Genomic DNA, 19,979 nt, shown 5'->3' on the forward strand with positions numbered 1-19,979 from the left:
TAAATTTTGGCAGGGGTACCATGGCCCACCCCCTAAATTTTGGCAGGGGTACATAGGACCACCCCCCTTAAATTTTGGAAATTGCCAAATCTAAAAATTTGGTATGGTAGCCCAGGACCATAGTATGTACCTCTATCAGTATTGGGTGTCTATGTCGTTCCCTTTTATGGATAAAAAATTGCCAAAAATTCAAATTTCGGGGGTTTTTGACCTAATTTATCCCCTTGGATGAGGTGTTATTACCTTATATAGTTATATGGGCGTATACAGGGGTTCATTACCTTTCATAAGACATGGGTATATTAATGCACCCATTGAAACTTTGGGAATGGTACCTTGGCCCACCCCTAAGTTTTAAAAATTGCCCAATTTAAACATTGGGTATTATAGTATAGGACCCTAATATGTATTATGATAAATTTGGGTGGTCCACCTCGTTCCCTTTTAGGGGTACAAAATTGCCAAATTTTAGTACAACCACGTGTTTGGTCTTTTGACCCAATTTATCGCCTTGGATGAGGTCCTATTACCTTATATGGTTATTTGGTTATGTATAGGGGTCTATTACCTATCATAAGACATAGGTACATTTGTGCACCCCGGGAGGGGTACCTTGGCCCACCCCCTAAATCTTGGAAATTGCCCAATTTAAACATTTGGTATTATAGTATAGGACCCTAATATATATATTACTATAACCTCGTTCCCTTTTAGGGGTACAAAATTGCCAAAAATATAAACGTAAGCAATACGTTGTACCACGTGTTTGGTTTTTGACCTAATTTATTCCATTGGATGAGGTCCTATTACCTTATATCGTTATATGGTCGTGTATAGGGGTCCATTACCTATCATAAGACATAGGTACATTTGTGCACTCCTTTAAATTTTTGGTAGGGGTACATTGGACCACCCCTTCAATTTTGGAAATTGCTCAATTTAAACATTTGGTATTATAGTATAGGACCCTAATATGTATTATGATAAATTTGGGTGGTCCACCTCGTTCCCTTTAAGGGGTACAAATTCGCCAAATTTTAGTACAACCACGTGATTGGTTTTTTGGCACAATTTATCCCCTTGGATGAGGTCCTATTACCTTATATGGTTATATGGTCATGTATATTGGTCCATTCCCTATCATAAGACATGGGTATAATGATGCACCCCGGGAGGGGTACTTTGGCCCACCCCTTTAATTTTGGAAATTGCCCCTTTTACATGTTTGGTATTATAGTATAGAACCCTAATATATATTACTATAAATTTGGGTGGTTCACCACGTTTCCTTTGATGGGTACGAAATTGCCAAATTTTAGTACAACCACGTGTTTGGTTTTGGCTCAATTTATCCCCTTGGATGAGGTCCTATTACCTTATATGGTTATATGATCATGTATAGGGGTCCATTCCATATCCCCTTAAATTTTGGAAATTTTCCAATTTAAGCATTCGGTATCATAGTACATGACCTCAACATGTATCATGATAAATTTGGGTGGTCCATCTTGTTCCCTTTCATGGGTAAAAATTACTAAAATATAAACATAAGCAATATGTTGTACCATGCGTTTGGTTTTTGGCCCAATTTCTTCCCTTTGATGGGGTTCTATTACCTTATATGGTTATATGGTCATGTATATGGGTTCATTTCCTATCATAAGACATGGGTACATTGACGCACCTTTTAAAATTTTGGGAGGGGGTATCTTGGCTCATCCACTCGGTTTTAGAAATTGTTTAATATAAGCATTTGGTATCATAGTACAGGACTTCAATATGTACCACTATAAATTTGGATGGTCCACATCGTTCCCTTTTATGGGTAAAGAACTACCAAAAATCGAATTTCGGAGGTTATTGACCCCTTTGATAAGGATTTAGCACGTTATATGGTTTATTACCTTTATATGTTTATGTTCCCTTTTAAATTTGGGAATTATCAAATAACAAAATTCGGTAAACGTTTTCTAGGACCCATTGGTGTTCCTCTTATGGCCAAATATTCAAAATTTAAATGTTATTGACCGGCTTTATTATTGAATAAGTACAGGATTTATTACTTTTTTCATAAGACACAGGTGTATTTGTGTACCAATCTTAAATTTTGGGAGGGGGTACAGTTCTTATTGTCGTATCAATAATTGGTAATTGTTCTTAAAATTGGATAGTATCTCATTCATTGGGTAAATCATTGTCAAATATGAGTATGATCACGTGATCTGTTATTAACCTATGATGGGATTAGGAGTCCAGGACATTGGTACATTAAAACTTTGTAGTATAATTTGAGAATTGTCAAATGAAATTACGTCATTGGTTTTGATTATTCACACCAAATATAAACGTAAGCAAGACGTTGTACCACGTGATTGTCCTTGATGAGGTAGTGTACAGGGATTCATTTCCTTTGTTGTGGTACTTCTTAAGTTTGAGTACACACTTTCAGTTTTTAAGTTTTGTTTTACATTTAAAAACCTTGGTTTCGTTCAACATTTTGCACTCACTGATAAATATGATCAAAACCGTTTATTTGTTAATCGAATAGTTAAAAACCGGATAAAGTTTGACGGTGAACCGAGAAACGTAAAAATTTTTAGTTTGAATTTTTTTTTGCTTCAAACATTTTGTTTGAAAATTCTTGCTTTCAAATTTTTTGCTTGAATTTTTTGTTTCAGAATTTTGTTTGAAATTTTTTTTGACAACTTTTGTTTCAAAATTTTTTTGTTTGAAATTTTTTCGTTTCCAAATTTTGTTTAAAATTTTTGTTTGAAATTTTTCGTTTCCAAATTTTTTGTTTGAAATTTTTTGTTTCAAAGTTTTGTTTGAAATTTTTTTTCGTTTCAAAATTTCGTTTGAATTTCTTTCGTTTGAAATTTTTTTCGTTTCAAAATTTTGTTTCAAAGATTTTTGTTTGAAATTTTGGTTTGACATTTTTAAAATTTGTGCACTCATTAGTAAAGAACCGGAACTGTTTAGAACTAAAACCTCTGGCAACATTGTGGTGCAATAGTACACGTCAGAACATGATAACGCAACGTCATCATATATAAGTATCGTTCGAGTTAGTATTCATGATAACGTCATCATGGGTACTTGTCTGCAGTTTCTAAACACACGTGATGTGATCATTTACCAAGATTACTGATTTACAACAGAATGTACCTTATAGAATCTTAGCTAGCCAAATGATCCCTTCAAAGTTTGGATTAAGAATCGTAGTGAAGCTTGAAAATGATAAGTATATAATTTTACCAGCAAGATATTTACCCATGGAAGCATCAAAACAAGAAGAACTGTTACGTTTCTTAAATACTGGATCTGTATCTTTATGCTATAAAAGACTCTTGGGTCGAAGTCATCAATTTGAATTTAGTACACAGCCAGAATCGTCAGCAATTGTGATGAAATCATGAATTCAAACATCAGCACATTCCTTTGACGTCAGACACAGTTGTATGAATGTGGTTGGTCAGCATGACGTCAGCAACTGTGATGAAACCATGTATTCAAGCGTCAGCACATTCCTTTTCAATGACGTCAGCCGTAGTTCTATAAATCAACCAATACAGTGTCAGCCCATGAAATAATTTGAGCAAGTGCGTTTCAGAAGGAAAGATGTGTACTTCTAACGATAAAGAGTTCATCTTCGCAAGCTATTATCCAATAAATATATTTCAAACAAAACATGTGATGATTGGTATCAGTGCTAGAACATTTGAACCAGTGATTCGATTGGGCAAAGCAGAACAATTTGGTGTACAACTGACCTGTGAAGAATGGCAAATATTATGTTCACGAATCGACCAAATGAACGATTATTTTCATGATGAGCTAAATGTGACCATAGTCAAATCATTAGGCTCAAATCATGAAGTGGTGCTGCGTACAGTCCTCGAAGAGAAGATGGTGCTGTTACGTAAGAAGAGTACATTCCATGTCCCTCGCAACATGGTGTATCTAACGGAAACAGAATGGAACAAATTTATAAACGTATTCCAGTGTGTGAAACATGCAGTGGAAGTGTGCAACAAAACTAGTATATTCCTGAAAAAGTACTATTTTGAAAATGTGTTATGCATATTGTACAACATGTATCTAGATATTGTGATGGTTGTCAACATCGTTCGTGGGTGCATACATGTATTGATAAACAGTTTATTTGTGATCAAATGGACATTGAGTTTCCACCAATTGATATTGCATTAGACCTTAAAAGACTTCAATTGGAATTAAAATTATATGCTAAAGACAAACTAGTGCAAGAAGTTCAAAATACACTGTATCGACAATATCCAGAACCACTATCTGGTATGGATGTATGTGGAGTGTAATAAAATGATCCATTTCAATGAATTGTGTTTTTTTTTCATTTCAAGTACAACCCATGTTCTGACGTGTACTATTGCACCACAATGTTGCCAGAGGTTTTAGTTCTAAACAGCTCCGGTTCTTTACTAATGAGTGCACAAATTTTAAAAATGTCAAACCAAAATTTCAAACAAAAATCTTTGAAACAAAATTTTGAAACGAAAAAAATTTCAAACGAAAGAAATTCAAACAAAATTTTGAAACGAAAAAAAATTTCAAACAAAAATTTTAAACAAAATTTGGAAACGAAAAAATTTCAAACAAAAAAATTTTGAAACAAAAGTTGTCAAAAAAAATTTCAAACAAAATTCTGAAACAAAAAATTCAAGCAAAAAATTTGAAAGCAAGAATTTTCAAACAAAATGTTTCAAGCAAAAAAAAATTTCAAACTAAAAATTTTTACGTTTCTCGGTTCACCGTCAAACTTTATCCGGTTTTTAACTATTCGATTAACAAATAAACGGTTTTGATCATATTTATCAGTGAGTGCAAAATGTTGAACGAAACCAAGGTTTTTAAATGTAAAACAAAACTTAAAAACTGAAAGTGTGTACTCAAACTTAAGAAGTACCACAACAAAGGAAATGAATCCCTGTACACTACCTCATCAAGGACAATCACGTGGTACAACGTCTTGCTTACGTTTATATTTGGTGTGAATAATCAAAACCAATGACGTAATTTCATTTGACAATTCTCAAATTATACTACAAAGTTTTAATGTACCAATGTCCTGGACTCCTAATCCCATCATAGGTTAATAACAGATCACGTGATCATACTCATATTTGACAATGATTTACCCAATGAATGAGATACTATCCAATTTTAAGAACAATTACCAATTATTGATACGACAATAAGAACTGTACCCCCTCCCAAAATTTAAGATTGGTACACAAATACACCTGTGTCTTATGAAAAAAGTAATAAATCCTGTACTTATTCAATAATAAAGCCGGTCAATAACATTTAAATTTTGAATATTTGGCCATAAGAGGAACACCAATGGGTCCTAGAAAACGTTTACCGAATTTTGTTATTTGATAATTCCCAAATTTAAAAGGGAACATAAACATATAAAGGTAATAAACCATATAACGTGCTAAATCCTTATCAAAGGGGTCAATAACCTCCGAAATTCGATTTTTGGTAGTTCTTTACCCATGAAAGGGAACGATGTGGACCATCCAAATTTATAGTGGTACATATTGAAGTCCTGTACTATGATACCAAATGCTTATATTAAACAATTTCTAAAACCGAGTGGATGAGCCAAGGTACCCCCTCCCAAAATTTTAAAGGGTGCGTCAATGTACCCATGTCTTATGATAGGAAATGAACCCATATACATGACCATATAACCATATAAGGTAATAGAACCCCATCAAAGGGAAGAAATTGGGCCAAAAACCAAACGCATGGAACAACATATTGCTTATGTTTATATTTTAGTAATTTTTACCCATGAAAGGGAACAAGATGGACCACCCAAATTTATCATGATACATGTTGAGGTCATGTACTATGATACCGAATGCTTAAATTGGAAAATTTCCAAAATTTAAGGGGATATGGAATGGACCCCTATACATGATCATATAACCATATAAGGTAATAGGACCTCATCCAAGGGGATAAATTGAGCCAAAACCAAACACGTGGTTGTACTAAAATTTGGCAATTTCGTACCCATCAAAGGAAACGTGGTGAACCACCCAAATTTATAGTAATATATATTAGGGTTCTATGCTATAATACCAAACATGTAAAAGGGGCAATTTCCAAAATTAAAGGGGTGGGCCAAAGTACCCCTCCCGGGGTGCATCATTATACCCATGTCTTATGATAGGGAATGGACCAATATACATGACCATATAACCATATAAGGTAATAGGACCTCATCCAAGGGGATAAATTGTGCCAAAAAACCAATCACGTGGTTGTACTAAAATTTGGCGAATTTGTACCCCTTAAAGGGAACGAGGTGGACCACCCAAATTTATCATAATACATATTAGGGTCCTATACTATAATACCAAATGTTTAAATTGAGCAATTTCCAAAATTGAAGGGGTGGTCCAATGTACCCCTACCAAAAATTTAAAGGAGTGCACAAATGTACCTATGTCTTATGATAGGTAATGGACCCCTATACACGACCATATAACGATATAAGGTAATAGGACCTCATCCAATGGAATAAATTAGGTCAAAAACCAAACACGTGGTACAACGTATTGCTTACGTTTATATTTTTGGCAATTTTGTACCCCTAAAAGGGAACGAGGTTATAGTAATATATATATTAGGGTCCTATACTATAATACCAAATGTTTAAATTGGGCAATTTCCAAGATTTAGGGGGTGGGCCAAGGTACCCCTCCCGGGGTGCACAAATGTACCTATGTCTTATGATAGGTAATAGACCCCTATACATAACCAAATAACCATATAAGGTAATAGGACCTCATCCAAGGCGATAAATTGGGTCAAAAGACCAAACACGTGGTTGTACTAAAATTTGGCAATTTTGTACCCCTAAAAGGGAACGAGGTGGACCACCCAAATTTATCATAATACATATTAGGGTCCTATACTATAATACCCAATGTTTAAATTGGGCAATTTTTAAAACTTAGGGGTGGGCCAAGGTACCATTCCCAAAGTTTCAATGGGTGCATTAATATACCCATGTCTTATGAAAAGTAATGGACCCCTGTATACGCTCATATAAACATATAAGGTAATAGGGCCTCATCCAAGGGGATAAATTAGGTCGAAAACCAAACACGTGGTACAACGTATTGCTTACGTTTATATTTTTGGCAATTTGATACCCCTAAAAGGGAATGAGGTGGACCACCCAAATTTATCATAATACATATTAGGGTCCTATACTATAATACCCAATGTTGAAATTGGGCAATTTCCAAAATCTAAGGGGTGGGCCAAGGTACCCCTCCCAAATTTTTCAAGGGGTGAATTAATATACCCATGTCTTATGAAAGGTAATGAACCCCTGTATACGCCCATATAACTATATAAGGTAATAACACCTCATCCAAGGGGATAAATTAGGTCAAAAACCCCCGAAATTTGAATTTTTGGCAATTTTTTATCCATAAAAGGGAACGACATAGACACCCAATACTGATAGAGGTACATACTATGGTCCTGGGCTACCATACCAAATTTTTAGATTTGGCAATTTCCAAAATTTAAGGGGGGTGGTCCTATGTACCCTTGCCAAAATTTAGGGGGTGGGCCATGGTACCCCTGCCAAAATTTAGAGGGTTGGTCCTAAGTACCCCTAGGTCATTGACCCCGGCCAAGAGGATAAATTGGGCCAAAAGAACAAACACGTGGTACAACGTATTGCTTACGTTTATATTTTGGCAATTTTGTAGCCCTAGAAGGGAACGAGGTGGACCACCCAAATTTATTATAATACATGTTAGGGTCCAATACTATAATACCAAATATATAAAATGAGCAATTTCCAAAATTTAAGGGGTGGGCCAAAGTACCCCTCCCAAATTTTTAAAGGATTGCACCAATATACACATATGTTATGAAAGGTAATGGACCCCTATACATGACCATATAACTATATAGGATAATAACACCTCATCAAAGGGGATAAAATCGACCAAAAACCAAACACGTGGTACTACGTATTGCTTACGTTTATATTTTGGCAATTTTGTACCCCTAAAAGGGAACAAGGTGGACCACCCAAATTTATCATAATACATATTAGGGTCCTATACTATAATACCCAATGTTGAAATTGGGCAATTTCCAAAATTTAAGGGGTGGGCCAAGGTACCCCTCCCAAATTTTTCAAGGGGTGCATTAATATATCCATATGTTATGAAAGGTAATGGACCCCTGTATACGCCCATATAACTATATAGGGTAATAACACCTCATCAAAGGGGATAAATTAGGTCAAAAAACCCCGAAATTTGACTTTTTGGCAATTTTTTACCCATGAAAGGGAACGACATAGACACCCAATACTGATAGAGGTACATACTATGGTCCTAGGCTACCATACCAAATTTTTAGATTTGGCAATTTCCAAAATTTAAGGGTGGTGGTCCTATGTACCCCTGCCAAAATTTAGGGGGTGGGCCATGGTACCCCTGCCAAAATTTAGAAGGGGTGGTCCTATGTACCCCTAGGTCATTGACCCCGGCCAGGGACCATGGGTCCTGAGGCAGGGACCCAGGGGCCAAAAAGTGTCCTCAAGTCACGCCAATACTACTATGTTTCTGCCGACCCCTACGGCAGCGATCACTTCCTCATCATTTTACATAACTACTTCTCTTCCCTTTACTTCCTTATTCCCTACAGGTCGCCCATATTCTACTAACCTCGATTGGTCCCTTTATTTTTCTCGCTTTGATCATTTCTCTCCCCTCCCTCGTCCTGTGATCCTTTACATCTTCACACTGCTTTATGTTCTCGCTTTTCCCAGGCAGTATTGTACTTCCACCCTGATCCCTCTCACTCAATTCGTTCCTCCATTGTGCATTCTCCTTACCCTAAATGGTGGACTAGGGAATGTCAGCAATGGATTTCCCGACCGCGTAGAACCCTTAAAACATACCTCGTCACTCGCTCCTATTCCAATTTCCTGGTATATCAACGAACCCAAGCCACCACGACCCGTGTTCTTCAACAACCCGTCGTAATCCCTGGCGAAAATTTTGCTCAACCCTAAGTTATGGATCCTCTTTATAATCCAATTGGAAATTTTACCAGTCCCTTCGTAACAAGACGTGTCGTCCTCCTTCTGGTGAGTCTATTTCCTCTCCCTGGCTCCATCAATTCCATTCCCAATTAGCCGCATCCACGCGCCTCTTTCCTCCTCTCTGGCTCTCCCCTCTTTATTCTCCAGAACCATCCACCCCTATCCATCTTCCTTTCACCATGTCTGAACTCTCATCTTATCACGTCTACCCAACTTTTCATCTAGCAAAGACGGTAAACATTACCGACACCTACAACATTTTCCTCCACTATAGTAGCAATTCTTACTCACCTTATATAACACTGTATGGTCTTCTGAACAAATTCACCGTCTGTGGAAAGACTACCTTATTATTCCCATCCTGAACTCACAAAACAACCTGGTATCGCTGAACGTTAACGCCCTATTGCCCTCTCCTCATGTCTGTTAAAGGTTTTCGAACATCTCTTGAAACAACGCCTCCATAGGTTCTCAGAAAACCACCTGTTTTTTTTTTCTTTTTTTTTACAAACAAAAATACGGTTATTGACTTGATTTCAGCGTTTCCGACTGTCTGCCCGGGCTTATCTCCGATATTTGGCTTGAATTTTCCGGTACCCAGTTTGTTTTTGCTGTATTCATTGGCCTTTCTCAGGCTTATGACTCTTTCCCCCTTTATGACCTCATAGATATACTTTGGCAACAAGGCATCCCTTCCTATTATCTCCGTATTATCTACAACCTTCTGGTCCAACGTACCTTGTATCTTCGCCTCGGTTCCCAACTCTCTGAAGGTCGCACCACTTCTCAAGGTCTTCCTCAAGGTTCTGTATTATCTCCTCCTTGTTCAATTTCTTTATGGCCCCTATTCTTCGCCAAACCACTAACACTGTATGGGTTGTTTCCTATTGTGATGATTTAGCCTTCTATATTCTACCGCCCCTCAACTTGCTATACCCAAACTCATTGCAGCTCTCACTACATCCTCCACGTGGTGTTCCAAACATGGCTTAATAATAAACTGGAACAAAACTTCCTTTCTCCTTTTTACCCGCAAACGCACTCCCGCCCCACCTTCCCTTACATTTACCGGTAGTACCCTTCCTCCCCGTCCCTGTGTTAAATACCTCGGAATCGTCCTAGACTCTTCTTACTTTGGATCCCCATTATCGACTTCTACATCAAAAAACATCATTCTTCTTACGTTTAATTCGCTCTATTTCCACTTCTACTTGTTCTAAAGATTTCCGTTTCCTCCTCCTGTTATATAAACAGATTTACTTACCTATTTCAACGTATGTTGTTTTATATCTCCTTCTCCTTCTAGGGCCTTTCAAAAATTCCAATCCCTTCAATATACTACTCTCTGCCGTACTCCTAGCCTTCCTTCCACCACTGCTGCTACTGTGCTTTATTCTGAGACCCGAGTTCCGCCCTTAGCAATTCAGTTGAAACAGCTCTCAGACAAACTCTATCTTCAACGTTTCCAATTTACCCGATCCTCTCTCTTCCCTAAACTCACTCTGCTCCAACACCTTCATACAGGCCGGAAATGTTCTCCACATCTCGCATCTCTCCCTTTCATATACACCAGTTACCTATACCTTGCACCACATCTGTTACACATCCAGCGCACGTATACACTCCCTTGCTACTTGCATGACTATCCAGTTTTTTCCAATCTTTTCTATCATTTTTCCCCAATGCCCTCCCGCCCACCTTTTCATTCCTGTCTCTTACCAACATTGTTTCACTTCATCCATTCCTCTTCTTCCTCAGCACACTATGCATTTCTACTGCGAAGGTTCTGGCAAGGGCTTGCATTTGGGATCAGCCTTTTACGATTCCTCTCTTCAGCAATGTTTTAGCTTTAAACTGCCCATTATGTCACCACATTTCTCACTGAAGCTTATGCCTTATTCGACTCTTCTTCATTCTCTTCAGCATCAGTATCTACCTATCTGTATCGCCAATGATTCTAAATATTTTCTACAATCTTTCCACTGGACTTCGAAATCCACCTGGATTATTTATGAAATTCGTCTTTTTCTATACCGTCGGACTTCCCTCAACTATTTTGTTAATTTGCTCCAAATGTCATGTAGGCATCCTCGGGAATTCTGTAACTGATGCCGCAGCGTGTTTCGGTGCCCTGCACAGCGCTCTCGTACATCTTTTAGTCTCGCTTATTGACCTTTTTCCACGGCTTACTACACTTCATTATCAACGCTGGACTTCTTATAATGCCCCATGTAAAAAGACACGTTGTTACTGGCACCTTCCTTGTTCTCTCCGCTCTCCATCATGATTCATTCAACATACTTTGCTCCGTAACAGATTCCACATTCTGTATACTCCCTAACGTTTATATCTACTCCGAAAACGAACATCTCCAGTTTGTATCTGTGGTCTCGATACGGGCTTCATAAACCATCTCATTTTCTCTTGTCCTCTATACCAACAATATCACCAGCCATTTCTCTCTATTCTTCTTAAATTTCACGGTTCTGGTCCATTTAATGTAGATTCGTTAATTTTCACCTTATCCCCACCTGTTCTTAGTGCCTATTATTTTTATTTACAAAGATCTACGTTATTTCGCATCTTAAAAGCTTCTCTAAAGACTCATCTCATTTCATTATCTGTTTCTTTTGAAACACCGTCTATAATTGCCGGGAGGTTTGACAATGGCCGTTACGTCGAGTGCCTCGTGTGTTAAGGTGATTCTGTGAGGAAGAGAGTGGTGTGTGATATCCTATACACCTACACTACACTTACATTTTCTTTTACATTTACACATATTTGGTTTAGGAATTAATTCGTGCGGTTGGTACGCACACATTGAAGCTGTAGTACAAACACAAAATACATAAATACCTTAAGAAAAATATTGTCCATCGCTAGCCACCACTTTCGCCCATCTGTCAGGCAATGTACGGATTCCGTGGCGAAAGAAGTCCTCATCCTTGGAAGCGATCCAGTCAGAGACCCATGTTTCGATATCTTCCGAAGAAGTAAACCGCTGTCCAATCAAATCGTTGTTCATGCAATCGAACAAGTAGTAGTCCGAAGGAGCAACGTCTGGTGAATACGGCGGGTGGGGTAAAACTTCCCATCCGACATTTTCAAAATAGGTTTTGACCGGTTTTGCGACATGTGGGCGAGCGTTATCATGTTGAACAATAAGTTTATCATGTCTGTTCTCCCATTCTGGTCGTGTTCTGGCCAGAGCTTGCTTCAAACGCATTAATTGTCGTCGATAACGTTCTCCATTCATAGTTTCACCCGGTTGCAGCAGCTCATAGTACACCACACCTTTCATATCCCACCATATGCACAGCATAACCTTTGCACAGTGAATATCTCGTTTTGGTTGTGATGGACCTGGTTCACCTGGTTTCACCCAGACCTTTTTTCGTTTAGGGTTCTCGTAATGGATCCACTTCTCATCACCCGTAATAATTCGATGCAGAAACCCCTTTCTGCTCTGTCGTTGAAGCAGCAATTCGCAAATGGTTTTTCGTCTTTCAACGTCTCTGTCTTTCAATTCATGTGGAACCCAATGTGACATCTTTTGAATCATTCCCATGGCTTTCAAGCGTTTGGAGACTGTTGTTTGATCAACGCCTAATGCTGCTGCAAGTTGTTCCTGCGTTTGTCACGAATCGTGCTCGAGCAATGCTGTCAATTCTTCGTCTTGAATTTTTTTTGGCTGCCCAGCTCGCTCTTGGTCTGCCAAGCCGAAATCACCATTTCTAAACCGTGCAAACCACTTCTGACACGTTCGCTCAGCTAGAGCATGGTCACCATACACTTCCACCAAAATACGATGACTTTCAGTCGCACTATTCTGCATGTTAAAGTAATGCAGCAGGACACCCCGCAAAAACACTTTATCAGGCAGAAATTGCGCCATGTTCACTTAACTACAAACTGGTGTTGTTGACGCTTTAATCCACTGCCCTATACTACGAACGATACGCGATGACAGGGGTTTGCAACACATGTGTGGATACACGGAACTGTGGGACGCTCCGTTCGTTGCGCCATCTCTTGTCCACCCGCACGAATTAATTCCTAGACCAAATACATATATCCCATTCTTTTTTATACTCTTTCTCCTTTTTTCATTTTAAACTTCCCACTTTGCTCTAACTTTTTGCCCTGTTCAAATTTGCTTTGTATTCTCTTTCACTGTCTGAACTTCTTTCCCGATTTTGACCTCTTCCAGACTTTATCTTTTTTTTTCGATTGTGTCCTGTATTTTATTTACTTTTGTTCCTGAATCACAAATCGTTCGTTTGAGGTCACATAAGCCAATTTCACAAATTTAGTTCACATGACTTTAATGCATGTGCACGTACCTATCTGACCGATAATGGTCTCAAGATAAAACAAGTTAATTGCCGGGACAGCGAAGGTAAGTAGCAACTGCAGACAGTGATGCCAATTGAAGGGAAATTTCCCTTGGCGCAGGGAAATTTTGAGTAAATTTTGGAGAAAAGGGAAAAAGGGAAATTGCTTGTAATCTCTCAATATTGCAGGGAAATTTGAACCTCTCTTCAATCATTTATAGGTTGAATGTATTTACGTATCTGATAATCTCATTAAAATTCAACGTCATATTTATTCCAAACATAGTCAGTTGCACATATTTCATATAAATTCTCGCAAGTCATCTTGCTTTGCATTCGTTAATAATTATCAACATTACACATCGATCAACATATTCAGTTAAATTCGAAACATTACAAGAATGCTTATTTAAAATCTTTTATCAAAATTAATCTTCCCATTGCTGAATTAAATGCAATACAATAAGATGAAATATTTCTCAATTAAATTATCACTCCAACTATTATAACAGTTTGGTTTTCCCAACCAGAAAATTGATTGTGAAGAGAATTAATCGATGTAAGAGAAGAAAATCTGCATGTCGTGAATGTAAATATGTATACATGGGCGAATACTGGATCATTAGTGTGTGTGTGTTTGTGTAAGTTTACAACTTTTCTGGTAACTGTGCGCACAGAATTATAAATTCTTAAGAATTAGGCATCTCTAAACTTTGATTTAGTTTGTATTGTGGTTACGAACATTCCTCGTGTACAGCCAAAGACAGTAGCAGCTCGAGTTTTCTTTGTAACTGTTCGTATTCGTTTCAAATAAATATGAGAGTGCTGTTCTTAAGTAAGTGCATACCAAATATATATTTAATATTTCCTTTGTACCTTAGGTTACATTAATATTAAAATCTATCATGACATCTAGGATAAAAATTAAATTTACATATTTATTTTATATTCTTTATGATTTATTTAGGTTGTCCGTCCTGACCGAGTTATTTATAGGGTTTTCCTCAGTCACATCAGGCAAATGCAGAGATTGCACCTTTAACATAGGTCCTAGCCTACACCTTTCCATATTCTTCCCCCTCCTCTATCGCGACGCTTTAGATACCTAAACAACAAATCAACTTCAAATTCTGCGTAAGCTCAAAGGAAGGCTGTCAGGTATCTGCTTGTATGTGGTTATAAGATTGGGGTTAGGGGGTGGAAGCGAAAACGATTAAAAATACGGTTACTAAATACAGTACTTGAACGGTTTGGATGAAGGGAAATTTTGCCCGGAAAAGGGAAATTTTGCCCGGAAAAGGGAAATTCTGAAGCTTGTGAAGGGAAAACGGCTCTGAAGGAATTGGCATCACTGACTGAAGAAGACGAAGGAGACATATTGAGAGATTCATATTTCTTTTTCGTTGGATCAAATAGCCAAGCTTCATTATTGGATTTATTTTCCTCTTAATAATTGTTAATTGATGAGAAGTGGGTCCTGGTTTACTTTTGGTGCACGACATTTTGGAAAGTTTACATGTAAAATTCAATAGTTTGCATGAAAAGACATAATTATAAAGAACAAATTTCTGTAAGCGATAGAATTACATACAAACTAATACATATATTTTATATATACAAGTGTAGTTTTACTAGTGTAAAATCACTACAAGTGCATTGCGACGGATGAAGTAAGTAAGTGCAAATGAAAGATATATTAGAAACTATTTTGCAGTAACGGTGTAATTCTACACAGTGTACAAAAGCTGTATGTTATGTTTTCAAGTGGAGCGCTACTAGTATGAAACAATGACAAGTGCTATTGGAACTCGTATCATTCCCAAAACCCAGAAGATTTCTCTATTCTCGCTTACGCATATACCCTCCTTCGCTGACGTGCCTGGTCCGTACGGACGCACCCACCCACTTGCTAACGCTTGGGCCTTCTGGCGTGGTTACTTAGCATTCGTGGTTTGTAGTGGCTACCTAGCATATTGTTTTATATTTCTCGCACTGTGTTTTATGCGTACATACAGATGCCGTATTTATACGAAAATATTAAGGAAATTGCAATTTTTCAAGGATTCCGTATGCTGGTCCCATTGAATTTTATCTGTGCCATGTGAAATATTTTCATTCGCTCAGCGCAAATCATTTAGGAAACAATAAAAAGAAAATTAGTGAAAGAAATTTTAACAAGTATTTCGAGTGATGCGCCAAAGTATACCACCACGGAAAATTGAATGCTTGTTTTATTTTTGACGTGCAATCCAATATACTACAATGAGAAATGTATTTTCACGGAATGAAATGGTAATAATTAGATGAAAAAAGAATTCAACATATTTCAATCACTTATAAGCAGCTCAGGTTTAAATTATAAACTTGTATAATTTTTCGTTTCTGCGAAAATTTTTAGTTGTTTTAAGTTTACTACCCGTACAGTTAGTATTACTTTCAAATGTTTAATTGGCATTTGTTCCGAAGTTGGTCACCATCCTGGTTTTCGACATAAAGCAGAATAACAACTACGAAAATTTAAAAATAATTTTTCGGATCGCTTTAAAAAGGTATAAGAGAGTAGGGTAGTGTAGAGTAGATTGAAGTATGGTTAAATAGGATAGGGTAGTGTCGGGTCAGCTTAGGGTTAGGAAGTTTTGACCTTTTTTTTAAAAGTTAATAGAGTGTAATTTTTCGTCTCTCCGTTAGAGCATCTCTACAGCTGGAGCTATGTTCAGAATACAAATGCCCGTTACTTTCCCACAATCCAACCGTGCGGTAACTTTGCACGAAGTAGTTCCTTCTGGTTGCCAAATAGTTCCATGCTTATAACAGCTTATATATATATATATATATATATATATATATATATATATATATATATAGATAGATAGATAGATAGATAGATAAATAGATAGATAGATAGGTATATAGGTATATAAACATTACTTCCGCTCTTTGTATTACCAAGCACACAAACGGCAAATTATCCATCACCTCCCAGTAAATATTGAACATTTTACTAGAAACGGGCGACCAACTTTGAAACTAATCCTAATTAATTTAACTTAATTTACTACACCAGTTTCACTAGCTTGCAGTTTATTCTTAAAGATGTGGATATCGGTTTATGCACAGATATCTACTCTGGAATCTGTCTACGTATTTTGTGTCTTCTTAAAAAGAAATTAATACTTAACGGTGACAATTTTCTGTAAAGAAAGTTTGCTTAAACATTAGTTCTTGCCATTTCTTTCTTAAAATATTAACATAATGTGATGTGTTTATCAGGTTACATCTGTAGCCACCTCTCACAAATTTCCAAAGTAAACGGCCCAGCGAGAGAGATTGTAAACGATCAATAAATAGAACGAACTGGAAGGCTGCTTAAATCTATTTGTACGGAATAACCACAGTGAGAGTAATTCTTTCTGAATTTTAATTTGGCTTAAGGTTATTCATTACGTCCAAATAGTTTGTGTCTAAAACGGTAGATGGCGCCACCGTCACCAATGTTAACATATACAACTAATAAAATTAAAACAATCAAAAATAAAATGAACAATTCAAAAATTAAGCAAAAACGGATATAATCTGGTTAATGGACGTTACAAAATCTAGGGAATGGTACGTGTCGATTTCACTTATTGTTATTAGTTTCATTGTTAGAGGACACCATTGTTAAGTAAACAATCAACTTTATCTCCGTACTTTCTGCCAGAAACTGACCAAACTTTACACACCCATTTAAGATTGAAATATCTAGGGAATGGTACGTGTCGAATTCACATATTGTTGTTAGTTTCATTGTTGAAGACCACCATTGTTAAATAAACAATCAACTTTATGTGCCACACTTTCTAAAACAAACTGACCAAACTTGGCACACCCATCCGATTAGCACAGAGACATCTAGCGAATGGTACGTGTCGATTTCACATATTGTAGTTAGTTTCATTGTTCGAGGAAACCATTGTTAAACAATCGCTGGATTTTTCCATTGTTAAATAAACAATCAACTTTATCTGCCATACTTAATACTACAAACTAACCAAATTTGGCATACTCATTTACAATTGAGACATCTATGGAACCGTACGTGTCGATTTCACTTATTGGTGTTAGTTTCATTGTTAGAGGACATCATTGTTAAATAAAGAATCAACTTTATCTACCATACTTTCTACCAGAAACTGACAAAACCTTGCACACTCATTTAAGATTGAAATATCTCGGGAAAGATATGTGTCGATTTCTCATATTGTTGTTAGTTTCATTGTTCAAGACCATCATTGTTAAATACACAAGCGTTGGATTTCTACATTGTTAAATAAACGATCATCTTCATCTGCCATACTTTCTAACACAAACTGACCAAACTTGGCGCACCCATCGGATTACCACAGAGATATCTACTGAATGGTACCAATCAATTTCTCATATTGTTGTTAGCTTCATTCTTCGAGGCCACCATTGTTAAACAATCATTGGATTTCTCCATTATTAAATAAACAATCAACTTGATCTGCTATACTTTGTACCACATACTGACCAAACTTGCACAATCATTTACGATTGAGATGTCGATGGAACGGTACGTGCCGATTTCACTTATTGTTGTTACTTTCATTCTTAGAGGCCACCATTGTTAAAAAAACAATCAACTTTGTCTATCACACGTTTTACCAGAAACTGACCAAACATTGCACATGCACAATCATTTACGATTGAGATGTCGATGGAACGGTACGTGTCGATTTCACATATTGTTGTTCTTTCATTGTTAGATGCCACCATTGTTAAATAAACAATCAAGTTTTTCTGCCACACTTTCTACAACAAACTAACCAACATTTGCAGAATAATTTAAGATTAAGATATCTATGGAATGGTATGGATCGATTTCACATATTGTTGTTAGTTTCATTGTTAAGAGGCCACCATTGTTAAACAAACAATCAACATTAATGGCCATACGTTCTACTAGAAACTGACCAAACTTTGCACACCCACTTAAAGTTGAAATATCTACGGAATGCTATGTGTCGATCTCACATATTGTTGTTAGTTTCATTGTTGTAAGACACCATTGTTAAATACATAATCGTTGGATTTCATCATTATTAAACAACAATCAACTTTATCTGCCATACTTTCTACCACATACTGACCAAACTTGCACAATCATTTACGATTGAGATGTCAATGGAACGGTACGTGCCGATTTCACTTATTGTTGTTACTTTCATTCTTAGAGGCCACCATTGTTAAAAAAACAATCAACTTTGTCTATCACACGTTCTACCAGAAACTGACCAAACATTGCACACGCATTTAAGATTGAAATATTTAGGGAATGGTACGTGTCGATTTCACATATTGTTCTTTCATTGTTAGATGCCACCATTGTTAAATAAACAATCAAGTTTTTCTGCCACACTTTCTACCACAAACTATCCAAACTTGCACAATCATTTACGATTGAGATATCTATGGAATGGTACATGCCGATTTCACATATTGTTGTTAGTTTCATTGTTAGAGGACACCATTCTAAGTAAAGAATCAACTTTTTCTGCCGTACTTTCTACCACAAACTGACCAAACTTTATACATCCATTTAAGATTGAGATATCTAAAGAATGGTACGTGTCGATTCCACATATTCTTGTTAGTTTCATTACTGAAGGCCTACATTGTTAAGTAAACAGTCAACTTTATCTAACACACTTTCTAACACAAACTGATCAAACTTGGCACACCCATCGGATTACCACAGAGATATCTACTGAATGGTACCAATCGATTTCACATGTTGTTAGTTTCACTGTTCGAGGCCACCATTTTAAAAGAATCGTTGGATTTCTCCATTATTAAATAAACAATCAACTTTATCTGCCATACTTTATACTACAAACTAACCAAACGTGGCATACTTATTTACGACTGAGATATCTATGGAGTGGTACGTGTCGATTTCATTTATTGTTGTTAGTTTTATTGTTAGAGACCACCATTTTTAAATGAACAATTAACTATATGTGCCATACTTTCTACCAGAAACTGACCAAATTTTGCATACCCCTTAAAAGATGAAATATCTGCGGAATGCTATGTGTCGATTTCACATGTTGTTGTTAGTTTCATTATTGATGGCCACCATTGTTAAATACAGAATCGTTGGATTTCTCCAGTGTTAAGTATACAGTCAACTTGTGTCTGCCATATTTTCTACCACCAACTAACCAAACGTGGCACACTCATTTACGATTGAGATATCAATGGAATGGTTCGTGCCGATTTCACATATTGTTGTTAGTTTCATTGTTAGAAGCCACCGTTGTTAAGTAAACAATCAACTTTATCTTTCGTACTTTCTACGAGAAAATGAAGAAACTTTGCACACCCAACTAAGATTGCAGTATCTAGGGAATGGTACGTGTGGATTCCACATATTGTTGTTAGTTTCATTGTTGAAGGCCACTATTCTTAAATAAACAATAAACTTTATCTCTCATACTTTCTACCAGAAA

The 19,979-nt window shown here is 36.8% G+C and overlaps 1 protein-coding gene across 4 annotated transcripts in view; it reads left to right on the top strand.

Moving 5' to 3' along the window:
• Positions 1 to 14,832: 14,832 nt before the first annotated feature.
• The window catches only part of LOC145681057 (uncharacterized), a 53,162-nt gene continuing 48,015 nt past the window's right edge, over positions 14,833 to 19,979 (top strand). Inside the window, exon 1 of one of the 4 annotated variants that reach the window (XM_081752404.1) lies at positions 14,833 to 15,141. The gene's annotated coding sequence lies outside the window, so the exon portion shown is untranslated. The other 3 variants (XM_081752405.1, XM_081752406.1, XM_081752407.1) reach the window with 3 other exon arrangements.

Source organism: Thermobia domestica, chromosome 3, assembly GCF_964235325.1.
Source record: "Thermobia domestica chromosome 3, izTheDome1.hap1.1, whole genome shotgun sequence".
In the NCBI taxonomy this organism is placed as follows: domain Eukaryota; kingdom Metazoa; phylum Arthropoda; class Insecta; order Zygentoma; family Lepismatidae; genus Thermobia; species Thermobia domestica.